Below are 13,567 nucleotides of genomic sequence, written 5' to 3'. Positions count from 1 at the left end.
CAAATGTATGGGATGGGTGCACTGCTAACTCTGTGAGGGTATCTGGGGATTATGGCAATCCTGTCTGCAAAAGCCATAATGGCCTGTTACAGACAGCCAAAATAAAGCTGCTTCGAGTCACAGTGGAGGTATGGTGTTCAAGGATGCCTGCGTCCTCCGAATCCAGAAGTTTGCACCAAAGCCATGCTCCAGACTGGAGCGTGGCTTTGGTGTGGCTTCTGGACTCTTTGGATGCATGCTCATTACCATACCTCCACTGTGACTCGAAGCAGCTTTATTTTGGCTGTCTGTAACAGGCCAATGTTAACTTCTTTGATTACCTAAATAAAGCTTGCTGTTGAAATACAAAATATTACTTTACTGAACCAAAGGGAGCAGGCAGTTCTTGATAACCAACCATGCATTAAAATACACATCTAGGAAAACAATAGCAATAGCAGTAATAGGAGAAGTGTTAGAAACAGGCTTTTAATACTTAAATTAAACCTTAAAACGAAACAAAGAAAAATAATAGGTAACACTTAGGAAAGGATTTTCTCTCTCTCTCTCTTTAATTCACTGAAATCCTATACAATTTACTCAGACATAAATCTGACTGAGTTCAATGGGGCTAGTGCAACCAGCATGAGTGATTCAAGTGTTGCCCTTTATTACCTTTTGTCCTGACTGCTCCTGAGAACAGAAATCTGTGCTCTCAGGTAAAGAAAAGCCACAGACTGAAATAGAAACATGACCACTGTCTAGACCAAAGCTTTTTAAACAGTGGGTCGCATGTTGGATTGCATAACTGAATGGGAGGGTCATGAAAATTTGGCAAGATTTCTGAACATGCAACAACCAAAAATCAATTCCAAATCAAACACATAATGAATCTAGAGTGTTTCTGGAAGCCCTTGCCTATGTTGCATCTTTGCTTAATTTGTAATAAGATTTTGGCTTCAGGGGGCATGGCACCACACTGTGCTGGTGCTTGCTATTGTTTCCCTAAGCATGCAGACTCCATCCCACAATCTCCCATCATTAGCTTTTGTCAGTGTCCTCACTTTTTCACGTGTGTGCACCGGCAACAGCCAGCAGCAGCAGCAGCAGCTCTTGCTTCTCAACTGTGCTCCTCCATTGGGAATGCCTTTCCCACACACCCTGGACCCACACTTGTTTTCTGTTTTGAGTAGTTTTTACTAGTTTGGAGGAAAGTGAAAGACTCTTCAGTCTGGCGTGATTGCTGAGCAAGCAGACATGCTGGGCCCTGAATGGTCGCTGTGGAGGCCTCAGTATCGCACCCCTCAGTAGCAGTCTGGGCAGGTGGAGGGGGGCCAAGGCACCAAGTGACACCAACCACAGCAACGCCACTGCCCACTATCAACATGCTAACCACTACTATTTCACAACAATTTATAATTTTCAAAGTAAGGTTGTGAATGCAAAAATCTCATATATGCAATATTTTCCCAACAGAAAGTAATTTTCCCAGTCTTCTCTGAATGAACTCACAGTGTAATACACACCGAAAGCCTGTTCAAACCTCAGTTCCTAACTGAACCTCTGGCACAAATGCACATTCCACCCCCAGCAATAAGAGCTAGAAGAAAAACTATCAAATAAAAAGCATTCTTACACATGTGACACCTTTCATTTATTAAATCTCTTAATTCAAAATTTAATATAGAAAATCAGTATATACCAGCTCCCCTTGCAGCGCTTTAAAGAAAATTCCCAAACCTATCTGGAAAAGCAGATCTCAACTGAGGCATTTATTTATAAACCCATCTATTTCCACTATTTACATGAAGCTGTAAAGTTTAAAAGATATATTTTTATTAACCAAACACATGGTGATCATGGGACTAGGCCGTAACCCATGCCTAGCTGACTGTAACACGTTACCCCACACGGGACTCCAAAAGCAATAGCTGGAAGGCAAAAATTCCACAAGTAAACCTCTTTATCTTCCTATCATCACTTACAGTCAATGAATCTCATTTTAGAAACTGAGCACCTGAGGTGGAAATTATAGCACAATGAGTTCACACATACAAAGTAGTTTGTTAACAATACAATTTCTTGCTTTTTCGACCCTCTTATATTACACAAATATGCAACAGAGATTACAAGTTATTTTACTAGAATATACACTAGATGATTCTGCAAGGAATTTTGTCAGAACAAATGTAAATTAAGTCCTAGAATAAAACTTCTACCTTGGAGCAGCTTCTAGATAGCCATCTCTGAGGCTCCCCCCAGGACATCATTACATACTCTGCCCCATCAGGCATGTTTTCCCTTCTGAAGTAAGGAGTTCTCCTGATTCAAAGGGCACCTTTCTCTAGAATATAACTGTTCTAAAAATGCCATACCATTTCCAGGTTGTTAAAAAGAAAACTATTGCAGCCATTAATTGACCATGATTGAAGGCATGATGGAGGGGTGTTTTCATGTCTGAAAACGTGGGTTTGCATAACCTGTTCCCGTAACCAAGGTTTGCTATTAACCAGAGTTCTTAAGTTTGGAACCTTGCTAAATAGGAACACACAGTTAGAATTATGTCTGGCTGACAATAACCCTGGTTTCTCTATCCCCTGTTAGAATTTCTCCATCTTCTCCATGCAGTGGCCCTACCATTTCCTTCTTCTTCTTTTTGCTACGGACATACCCCCCCCCAAAAAAAACCCCTTTTTATTGTTCTTAACCTCGCTACCAAGCCTGAGTTCATTCTGCGCTTTAGCTTTCCTGATTTTTCCCTACATGTGCTAGCTATTTGTTTGAACTCCTCTTTGGTGATTTTCCCCCTTTTCCATTTTTTATACATATCTTTTTTAAAACAGCTCAATTGAAAGTTCTTTAGTCATCCACCCTGGTTTCTTGAGACGCCTCCCATTTTTCCTCCTCATTGGAACTGTTTGAAATTGTGCCTTCAATATCTCCCTTTTGAGAAACTCCCATCCATCCTCAACTCCCTTCTCTATTAGTATTCCTGACCCTGGGAACACACTCAGTATTTCCTTACATTTACTGAAATCAGCTTTCCTAAAGTCTAGAATGCATGTCTGACTATGCCTGGCTTCCCCTTTCCACTGTATAACAAACTCCAGGAGAATGTGGTCACTCCCACTTAAGGATCCTGCTACTTCCAACCCATTAACCAGCTCATCCCTGTTGGGTAGGGTCAGATCTAAACTAGTTGATCATTTCATTGCCTCTTCCACCTTTTGGCCAATGAAACTGTCTGCCAGACAAGTGAGGAATTTATTGGACCTTAAACTCTTCCATAAAATAGCAGCATAGCTGAAGTCACCCATCACTACTATATTTCTCCTTTCTGAGTATGTGGTCCAATTCGTCAGCCTGACTTGGGGGTCTGTAGTAGATTTCCTGTTGTTTCTTTCTCCTTTAATTTTTATCCAAATGGCTTCCAGGTTTTAAGTCCTGGATCTCTTCACGAGTATAAACATCCATGACATATGATGCTACTCCACCTCATTTTCTGTTTGGCCTATTTCACTTTTTTTATTATTAATAAAAGATTATTAAAAATTCTCTTCCACCAGGGCTACCAACTTGAACTTGGTGAAGGAGAGGTTGTCCACATCCATTGGCAAGAACACAAATATACCACAACTGTTACAGGTGACTGCAGCAGCTCCTTCACTGTTCATATTCAATAGTCTTATGTAGGCACTGAAACTGGATTCCATGCTTCACCCTCAAACTCCCATACTAAACACCTATGCAAAAACCCCTTGCTTTCCAAGCCCACCTTTGAATACAAACAAATGTTTCTTCATGGTTATACCACATTGCCAGAATATCAAATGTTCTAGTTTTAAATAGTCAATAAATTATTTACAATATAAAAATCCAACTGCACACAACTCTAATATAACAAGTTCATTTTTAGATATGCTTTAATTCAGAAGTAGCTATGTGAGTTATTTGAGGAATAGTTATTTATGGTCTGAAGCCAAGGAACATGCAGAAAAACACTATTGGTGACCAAAAAGAAAAAGAAGAAACAATGGATATCAGATACAATGCTTTAAGGGAAAAAAAGACAAGAAGCAAAAGAAAAGGGAGGCAGGAACAAAACCAGAACCATGAACGCCACTGCCTAACAAAAGGATAAGGCGAACTAATATAACGATCAGTGCAGAGAAATAGATGATAACAACAAAATGGGAAGAAGAAGAGAGCTCTTCCACAAGATCCGGGAACTCGAAGAGAAATTCAAACCTAGAGCAGAGATGCTCTATGACCAGAAGAACATACTACAGAGCCAAGAAGATATAAAAAAACAGTGGAAGGAAAACACAAAAGAGCTATATAAAAGAGATGATAAAATGAATGACACTTGGATGAGGAACCATACAAGGATGAACCCCAAAGTCAAAAAAGCAAGGTAGAAGTTCCAATAAGTGAAATTAGGAAGAATAAATCACCAGGAACAGATGATAATCCACACTGACAGAATCAACTCAAATGTTAACTGGAATATGGAAAACAAAACTATGGCCAAACAGCTGGAAACTATCAATATACATCCACAAAAAAGGAGACACAGAAGACTGCAGTAACTATAAGACCATAGCATTAATTTCCCATGCAAACAAAATTATGCTCAAAATTATGCAGCATAGACTCCAATCATATATGGAGAAAGAAATCCCAGAGGTGCAAGCAGGGTTCAGGAAAGGAAGAGACATTAGGGATCACATCACAAACATACAATGAATAAGAGAGAATTCCCAAGAATTCCAGAATAAAATCACCATATGCTTTATAGGCTATAGCAAAGCATTTGACTGCATAGATCACTAAACATTATGGATGGCTCTTAAAGAGATGGGAGTGTCATTACATCTGATAGCCCTGATAAGAAACCTGTACTTAGGACAAGAGGCCGCATTAGATTGTTGATGTTCCTTCTACCTACATTCACTCCTCCTCCTCCTAAGTCTACATACACATTCAACAAGTATAGTGACAGAATGCAGCTTTGACTGACAAGGAACCACTCTGTTCTTCTGTATTCTGTTCTAACAGTAGCCTCTTGTGCTAAGTACAGATTTCTCATCAGGACTATCAAATGTAGTGGCACTCACATGTCTTTAGGAGCAGTCCATATCTTTTCATTGTCTATGTGGTCAAAGGTTTTGCTATAATCTATAAAGTAAATGTTAAATTTCTTCTGGAATTCCTTGGTGCACCCCATTAGCCATCGTATGTTTGCAATGCGGTCCCTAGTGCCTCTTCCTGTTCTGAACCTTACTTGCACTTCTGGGATTTTTCTATAGATATATATGATTGGAACCCATGTTGAAGAATTTTGAGCCTATTTTTGCTTGTGTGGGAAATTATTGCTATGGTCCTAAAGTTGCTGTTGGAAGCATAATGTAAAGATATATCTTCCTAGACCTGTTTAAACATCCAGGCTCCAAAACCTGCCACAGACGTCTCACCTCTTTGCCTACCTTCCAATTTTAACATTACCTATTTATGTAATTGCTAAGCTTTAAACAAGATAATAAGTACTTACTAACCAGCTCATGCAGAAATCTCTATTTAAAAAGCCTTTCCCCCCAAACTGAACGATCCAAAAAGTTGCCAAATACCAGCCAAATTATCCACTAGAACGGGAGAAAAAGATTTCAGTTAGTGAAGCTGAAGGTTTTCATGGCTGGCATCCATAGATTTTTGTGGGTTTTTCGGGCTATGTGGCCATGTTCTAGAAGGGTTTATTCCTGACATTTCGCCAGTATCTGTGGCTGGTATCTTAGAAGAAACAACTCTTCTAGAACATGGCCACAGAGCCCGAAAAACCCACAAAAGACGTCAGTTAGCTTTACTCAAAAGTGCTGAATAAAATCAGATACAAAATCACTGACAATAAATAGGTCAGCTTTCTAAAAAAAATCCCACATATCATCTCTTGTGGAGAGCAAAAATAGTTTATTAACCAAAAAGAAAAGATTATTATTGGAAACAATAGTAAACTGGGCCACTAATAGCACAACTGAACCAGGGATTTACATGTTCCATGGCTTTTCATTTGCAAACAGAGTACTAATATATGTTGAGATCCAGCATGGTGTAGTGGTTTGACCATTAGACTATGATGCTGGAGACCAGGATTTGAATTCCTCACTCAGCCATAGAAACTCACTGGGTGATCTTGGGCAGAAATATTCTCTCACCCTCAGAGGAAAGCAAAGGCAAACACCACGGTCAACAAATCTTGCCAAGAACCCTGTGATATGATCGCCATAAACTGGAAATAACTTGAAGACACAACAACAACAACAACAACAACAACAAGCAACATATGTTGCCCAATCACGTCCACTTGCAGGAGCAGTGAGTTTGTTCCATGGTTTATCATTTGTCCAGAAACAAGCACTTCTCTAGTTTGTTTCTCTCCCAACAAACCAGAGAAACAAAGAAACCATAACTGAGGGTTTGTATCACAGTGAGTACCTAAAAAAGTTGGATCATTGTTCTGTCTATAAGCTTGCACTTGCTTTCCTAAACAAGCCAGGGTTCACAACTATGTCCTGAGATACTGTCTGGAATCTAAGATCTAAATGCATACCCAGACAGTGTTCTCATTGCTAATTTGATTGTCCTTTTCCCCCCCTTCTGCAAACCGTATAAGATATTCCATGCTGGAGTTTATAAAGCAGCCCTCTGATATAGAAATCATCTACCAATTAGCTTATTGAATACTTGGTTCTTAGAGGGTCCCTTAGGTGCACTAGGACTCTTAGTGGACCACAGGCTGAGCATGTCAGCAATGTGATGCAGCAGCTAAGAAAGACAAAACAATTCTAGGCTGCATCAACAGGAGTATAGAGTCTAGATCGAAGGAATGGTACCACTCTATTCTGCTTTGGTTAGACCTCCCCAGAAATACTGTCCAGTTGTGCACACTACAATTCAAGAAGGATGTGGATAAGTTGGAGTGTGTCCAGAGGAGGGTGACCAAAATGGTGAAGTTTGGAAACCATGCCTATGAGGAGTGGCTTGGGGAGCACTGGATATGTTTAGCCTGGAGAAGAGATGGTTAAGAGGTGATATGATAGCCCTGTTTAAGTGGTGCGCCAGAGAATAAGACACACAGAACAATGGATGCACGTTATAGGAAAAGAAATTCCACCTCAACATTAGGAGAAACGTCCTGACAGTAAGAGCTGTTTGAGAGTGGAACAGACTCCTTTGGAGTGTGGTGGAGCCTCCTTCTTCGGAGGACTTTAAACAGAGACTGGATGGCCATCTGTTGGGAGTGTTTTAATTGTGAGTTCCTGCATGGCAGGGGTTGGACTGAATGGACCTTGTGACCTTTTCCAACTCTATGATTCTGTAACTGCAGAAATAAACAGCTTACTATTTTTTATTTATTTTATTGAATTAAAAATAGTTACATCTCAACAAAGCAAGACATCACAACACTACTTCACATTCACACAAAAAGCACCCATCCAGACACCTCAAAACAAAACAGAAAAAACACAAAACGTATAAAAAACTAGACAGAATTTAAACATCATGAAAAAGAAATCTACAAAAACATAAACAGAAAAGAAAAAAACAACGAAAACATACTGATTCTACAGACTAACAAGGCTATATCTTTGAATTCTACAATTTTCATGAGTTATCAGAAAAGTGCAAGGACTTATGAGGAAGGGGTTTACAGTCCTCTCACATAACAGTTTCTCTGATTCAGGGTGAAAAATTACTGGGACAGATCATACTTCTTCTGGGTGTGTAAAGTGCTGCAGGAACCGTCAAGTGGAAGTCTCTGTCTATGGCATTTACCTGGAACGGGTGTGGTGTTGAATGGATTACTGGAACCTTTTGAATACTTTTGCGAAACAGCAAAGTGAACTTGTGAACCTACACTGACAAGAGGAAGAGAGCATTAGAGGTAATTTTCTTTTAAGGAAGGGTTGAAACCCACTAAGAATCCTGGATGGCAACACATTATGTATGTATGAATGAATATGTGAGTGAGTGGGTGAGAGAGAGAGAGAGAAAGAGAGAGAGAAGTTTGTTGTCCATTTTATAAATGCTAAAATGGTCCTAACTGAAGCAGTCTCTACAGCACATTTTTTGTCACATTTTGTTAATGCATGGTATCACTTTCATATTTGTTTTAAAAAAACAGCAGATCTAATGATTGTAATTTGCCTTCAAAGATCAGCATTTCTATGATGTAGAGTTTGTTGTTCCAGGGTAAGGGATTGTATAAAGTGGAGTTACAATCCACTACTGTATTTATATATCAATTTAATATATTTACATTTATAAATTTATATTTTATATTAAATCATAGTTGAGAGAGTTACTATTCCAAGCAGCTTGGTTTGGTTAACTCTCTGGTTGGTTAAGACTGCATTTCCACCCGTAACTTATTTCCACCCACAATGATCCACTGCCAAATAAAGGAACAAACATATACTACATTTGATGCAAACTGGGAAAAGCTCTAAGTGAATTAAAGTTAAAGAAGTATGATGGGGAAAAGGTTACTTTTAGTTTTATCTATGCTGAGCAGAAAGAGATCAACACCCAGTATGGAAACACCCAGGAGCATATACTACACATACTTCTTTAACTGTAATTCACTTAGAGCTTTTCCCAGTTTGCGTCAGATGTACTACATGCAGCCTGTTCTTTTATTTGGCAATGAATCGCTGCATGTAAAAAAAGAAAGATATTAATTAGTATTTAAATAGCTTATGTTTTGTAATGTAAGAGTCTAATTATGCATATCATTTTACCAAAAAAGAACAGAAGCAAATTAATTGCATACACCTTTAAAAGCTGTACCTTGAAATATAAATATATAAAATACAACTTAAATAAAATGTAAAATATAACTAAAATACATCAATACAAAACTGTATCAAGCTGTTTTCATTTAATCAACTAGTTTAATTAAGGATGGTCCTAACTTGCAACTCCACTTTATGCGTTCATGTACCCTGGAATAAGAAATTCTTTATTAAGTGAATTGTTAAGGACTACAATCTGCAATCTAGACTTTGACGGAAGCAGAGCTACCCAATTTAGGCCTATATGAACACACAGGAGATGAGGCTGTAACATTTAAGAATACAACACCCCTTGTAAAATCATGGGCTCTTCACATTTCTTTCCTTCCCACAGTTGATAATGAGAGCAATGGTAGGTTTCTTTTCAATGGTGGGGTGGAATAACAGATTCATAAAGATGCACTATGGCCTTTAATTGACCTAACAGAAAAAGGCGTGTGGCTGAAGTACTACATGGTCTGCTGACAGTCCTGAGACACCCCATCCACTTCTGAATTTTCATCCTGTTAACATGCCCTTGGTGAGTATAAAAGAGGACTGAAATTAAGAGTGAACAACTCCAGAACAACTTCCAAACCGTCTACAATATGTACTTACAAAATACAGCTAATAATTACTGCCTAAATTTTTACTTAAAACATGAAGTATTATAACTGCAATGACAAAACAATCTGCTTGGCTAGAAACAACACAAGAACAATTGGCCTTCTGTATCCAGAGATTCTGCATCCATGGATTCAAGCAGCTTGAAAATATCTCACCACTCCCCCCCAAAAAACCCCAAAAGGAGATCTTAATTTTACCATTTTATATTAGGGACACCATTTTACTATACCACCATATATAATGGGACTGGAGCATCCACTGATTCTGTTATTCACGGGGCAGGGGATATATATCCTGGAACCAATCCCCAGAAGATACCAAGGTCCCACTGTAGTCTCAAGTCTAGCTTGGGTCTAGATTCACAGACACAAAACTCGTATGCTTGAGATGTTTTCAAACAGAAGAGAAAAAACATGCACACTAATAGGATTTTGGCATATACGTGACCCATTGAAGCCTATGGGGCTTGAATATGCGCAGGTTTTGGAACTCATGGGTGGGGATAAGGAACGGATCCCCACAAGTTTAAAGTTAGAGATACCAATAACATTCCATTCGAGCACCTTGGATCCAGTCATCATAGTAATGAAGGTGGAAGTAGAGAAATATACTTGTGTGGAGGCGGCAATGGAAAACCCACAGCCTGCAAACCAGATTCAGCCTATTACAGTTGGCCCTTCTTATACACTGATTTTTTTATACACGGATGCAAGAATCCACGGTTTGAAAATGTTCAAAAAAAGGTACAAATTTCAAATATCAAACCTTGATTTTCCAATTTTTATAAGGGACATCATTTTGCTAAGTCATTATATTTAATGGGACTTGAGCATCCACGGATCTTGTTATCCACGGGGGATCTTGGAACCAAACCCCAGCGGATAATAAGGGTCCACTGTATTTAATTTATCCAGCTGACAGACTGATCAGCATTTTCAAAGCTCTGTGCCAGCAACCTTTGTGGGCAAGAGCACCTTTGAATGTTTGGACAGCTGGCCTAATCTGTTAACTCTTCTCAGTTACAACACATTTGAAAATAAAAATTTTGGTCTGGTTTTCAAAAGTGTGAATGAAGTCAACCATAACATTGATCATAGACTCATGCTGGAGGACCTACAAATGCCTAGAGAAGGGTTTTCTCTAGGAACTTCTAGGTTCTCCACACAACTCTATGGTCAACTTCTGGCAGAGTTGCGCTGGAGGACCTAGAGATTCCTAGGGAGAACATACTAATCAAAACAGCAAATAATCAAAGCCGCAAATGTCAAAGCCGCAAATATAGAGGACCTCTAGTATTACAAGAAAGGTTGTATTGTTCTCCTCCTCCTTATTTTGTGGACATCTCAGATTGCCACCTCTATGAAGAAAGACGGGGAAACTGAATCTTTCTGAACTGCCAAACAAAGGTTCCCTTCTACAGATATCCCCAGCAGTGTTCAATATACACACACACTCATGTTTAAAAAGGATCCTGGGGCTCAAATGGAGTTAGGCCCGTGGACTAAGAGAAACAGATGTCCCTGTTCTCTCTTTTACATGGAGACAGTTCATTTTGGAAAAACAAAAAGGTGTCCAGGGTGGGAGTGAGGAGGGTTCATGTTAACATAAGCAGGCTCCCTGTCAGCTCAGACCAAAGTCCAACTCGGATCATCCAATTCAACACAGTTCCACAGTGGCAACCAATAAACTCCTTGGAAGCCAACCAACAAGAATGAAGGCAATTGCCTCCATCCCCCCTAGTGACACAAAGAATCCCTGTATGTGGTAGGAGTGTGTAACCTCTTGATCCCAAAGCCTGCACCTTTTACTGTGGTACCATTTTTATAAAGGTATGAAAAGGCTAAAATGGGGCAGGGGGCTGGATTAAAGCTCCCTTGCCATTTATTCTGTAATTCCAGAAGAATAGAATCACAGAATCATAGAGCTGGAATAGACCATAAGGGCCATCCTGCCCAACCTCTTGCCATGCAGGAACTCACAATTGAAGCAGCCCTGACAGATGGCCATGCAGCCTCTGTTTAAAAACCTATAAAGGAGGAGACTACACCACTCTCTGAGGAAATGTGTTCCACTTTCAGACAGCTCTTACTGTCAGGAAGTTCCTCCTAATGTTGAGGTGGAATCCCTTTTCCTGGAGCTTGCATCCATTGTTCCTGATCCTAGACTCTGAAGCAGGAGAAAACAAGCTTGCTCCATCCTCAATATGACATCCCTTCAAATACTTAAACAGCGCTATCATATCACCTCTTAACCTTTTTTTCTCCAGGCTAAACATCCCCAGCTCCCTGAGTCGTTCTTCATAGGGCATGGTTTCCAGACCCTTTCCCATTTTGGTTGCCCTCCTCTGGACATGCTCCAGCTTCTCAATGTCCTTTTTGAATTGTGTTGCCCAGAACTGGACACAGTACTGTATTGCAGGTGAGTCCTGACCAGAGCAGAATAGAGTGTCGCTGTTACTTCCTTTGATATAGTGGCACATTTGCTACATATTGATTCCACAGACTAACATGGCTATATCTTTGAATTCCCTCAATGTAGACACTATACACTCGCCCCTCCACATTTGCTGGGCTTGGTGGCATAAGACCCAAGTGAATGCAGAAATAACAAAAACACTATGTTTTTACCTGAGGAAACCTCTCTCTAGGAATCTCTGTGGTCAACATCTGCCAGAGGTTGACCACAGAATCCTGCTGGAGGACCTACAAATGCCTAGAGAAATGTTTTCACTAGGAACTTCTAGGCTTTCCAGCACAACTCTATGAGTAACTTCTGACAGAGTTGTACTGGAGGACCTAGAGATTACTAGAGAGGACATATTAAATAAAATCCATGAATAATCAAATACACAATAGTCAAAGCCAGAAGTGTAGTTTTATTGATGCAGCCCTAGAATCGCACTGGCCTTTTTAGCTGCCGCATCACATTGTTAACCCATGTTCAACCTGTGGTCTTCTAGGGCTCCTAGATCCCTTTCACACACATGAGTGTGTGTGTGTGTATATATATATATATATACACACACATATAGTAAAATTCAAAATAAAATTAAAAATGAAGGAGCACCCCAGCCACACGCACATGGAGAGAAGAAATAAAGCTGAAACCTTCACCCCTCCAGGCCCTCTCCCTGAAATGGGCTCCCTTCTCCATGGGACTCTGCAGAGAGGCAACCCTGCTTTATCTTCACTTGGCAACAGGGTTTCTCTGGGCAGCATGACCCAGGAGAGGAGAGGGACAGAGGCCACAGAGCAAGGCCACAGCCCTCCTCCTCCTCCTCCTCCTCTTCCCCACAGTCCTCCCTCAACCTCCTCCTCAGGAGCGAACAAAGAAGCAGAATAGTGGCACATTACTGCCCTGGATCTAGATCAGTGCTCCCCAAGCTGTGCCCTTTTAAGAGATTTTGGACTTCAGCTCCCAGAAGCCTCAGCCATGCTGGCCAACAGTCTGGGATTCTGGGAGCTGAACTCCAAGATCCCTTAAAGAGCACAGTTTGGGGACCACTGATTCAATGGCACCTTTGCTCCAATGCTGATTCCACAGACTAACAGGGCTATATCTTTTAAGTCCCTGGAGCTCTAGACAAAGAGCACAGTTTGGGAACCACTGATCCAGTGGCACCTTTGCTACAAGATCTCTGCATACTGGTTCCACAGACTGACATGGCTATATCTTTGAACTCTCTTGATCTCTAGACACACATTATATTTCTATTGATGCAGCCTAGAATTGCATTGGCCTTTGTAGCCGACACATCACATTGTTGACTCACATTCTTCTTGTGGTCTACTAGGACTCCTAAATCCCTTTCACACCTGTGTGTGTGTGTGTGTGTGTGTGTGTGTGTATGCATAGATGTATGTATGCATGTATGTGTGTGTGTGTGTGTGTATATACACATATATGTGTGTGTGTATGCATAGATGTGTGTATATATATATGTGTGTGTGTAAATATGTATGTAAATATATATATATATATATATATATATATATATCTGTGTGTGTGTGTAAATGTGTGTATATATGTGTGTGTGCATATATATATGTATGCAGGTATATGTGTGTATATGTATATATATATGTGTATATGTGTGTGTATATATATGTGTGTGTATGCATTGATGTGTGTGT

General features: G+C 40.0%; 1 protein-coding gene across 1 annotated transcript in view; it reads right to left on the bottom strand.

The window, feature by feature from the left end:
• The window catches only part of TRPM7 (transient receptor potential cation channel subfamily M member 7), a 71,300-nt gene that overhangs the window by 57,235 nt on the left and 498 nt on the right, over positions 1 to 13,567 (bottom strand).

This window comes from Sceloporus undulatus, chromosome 6 (assembly GCF_019175285.1).
Source record: "Sceloporus undulatus isolate JIND9_A2432 ecotype Alabama chromosome 6, SceUnd_v1.1, whole genome shotgun sequence".
Lineage (NCBI taxonomy): Eukaryota > Metazoa > Chordata > Lepidosauria > Squamata > Phrynosomatidae > Sceloporus > Sceloporus undulatus.
The sequence above is the reverse complement of the archived record's forward strand: the minus strand, read 5'-3'. Positions and strand labels throughout refer to the sequence as shown.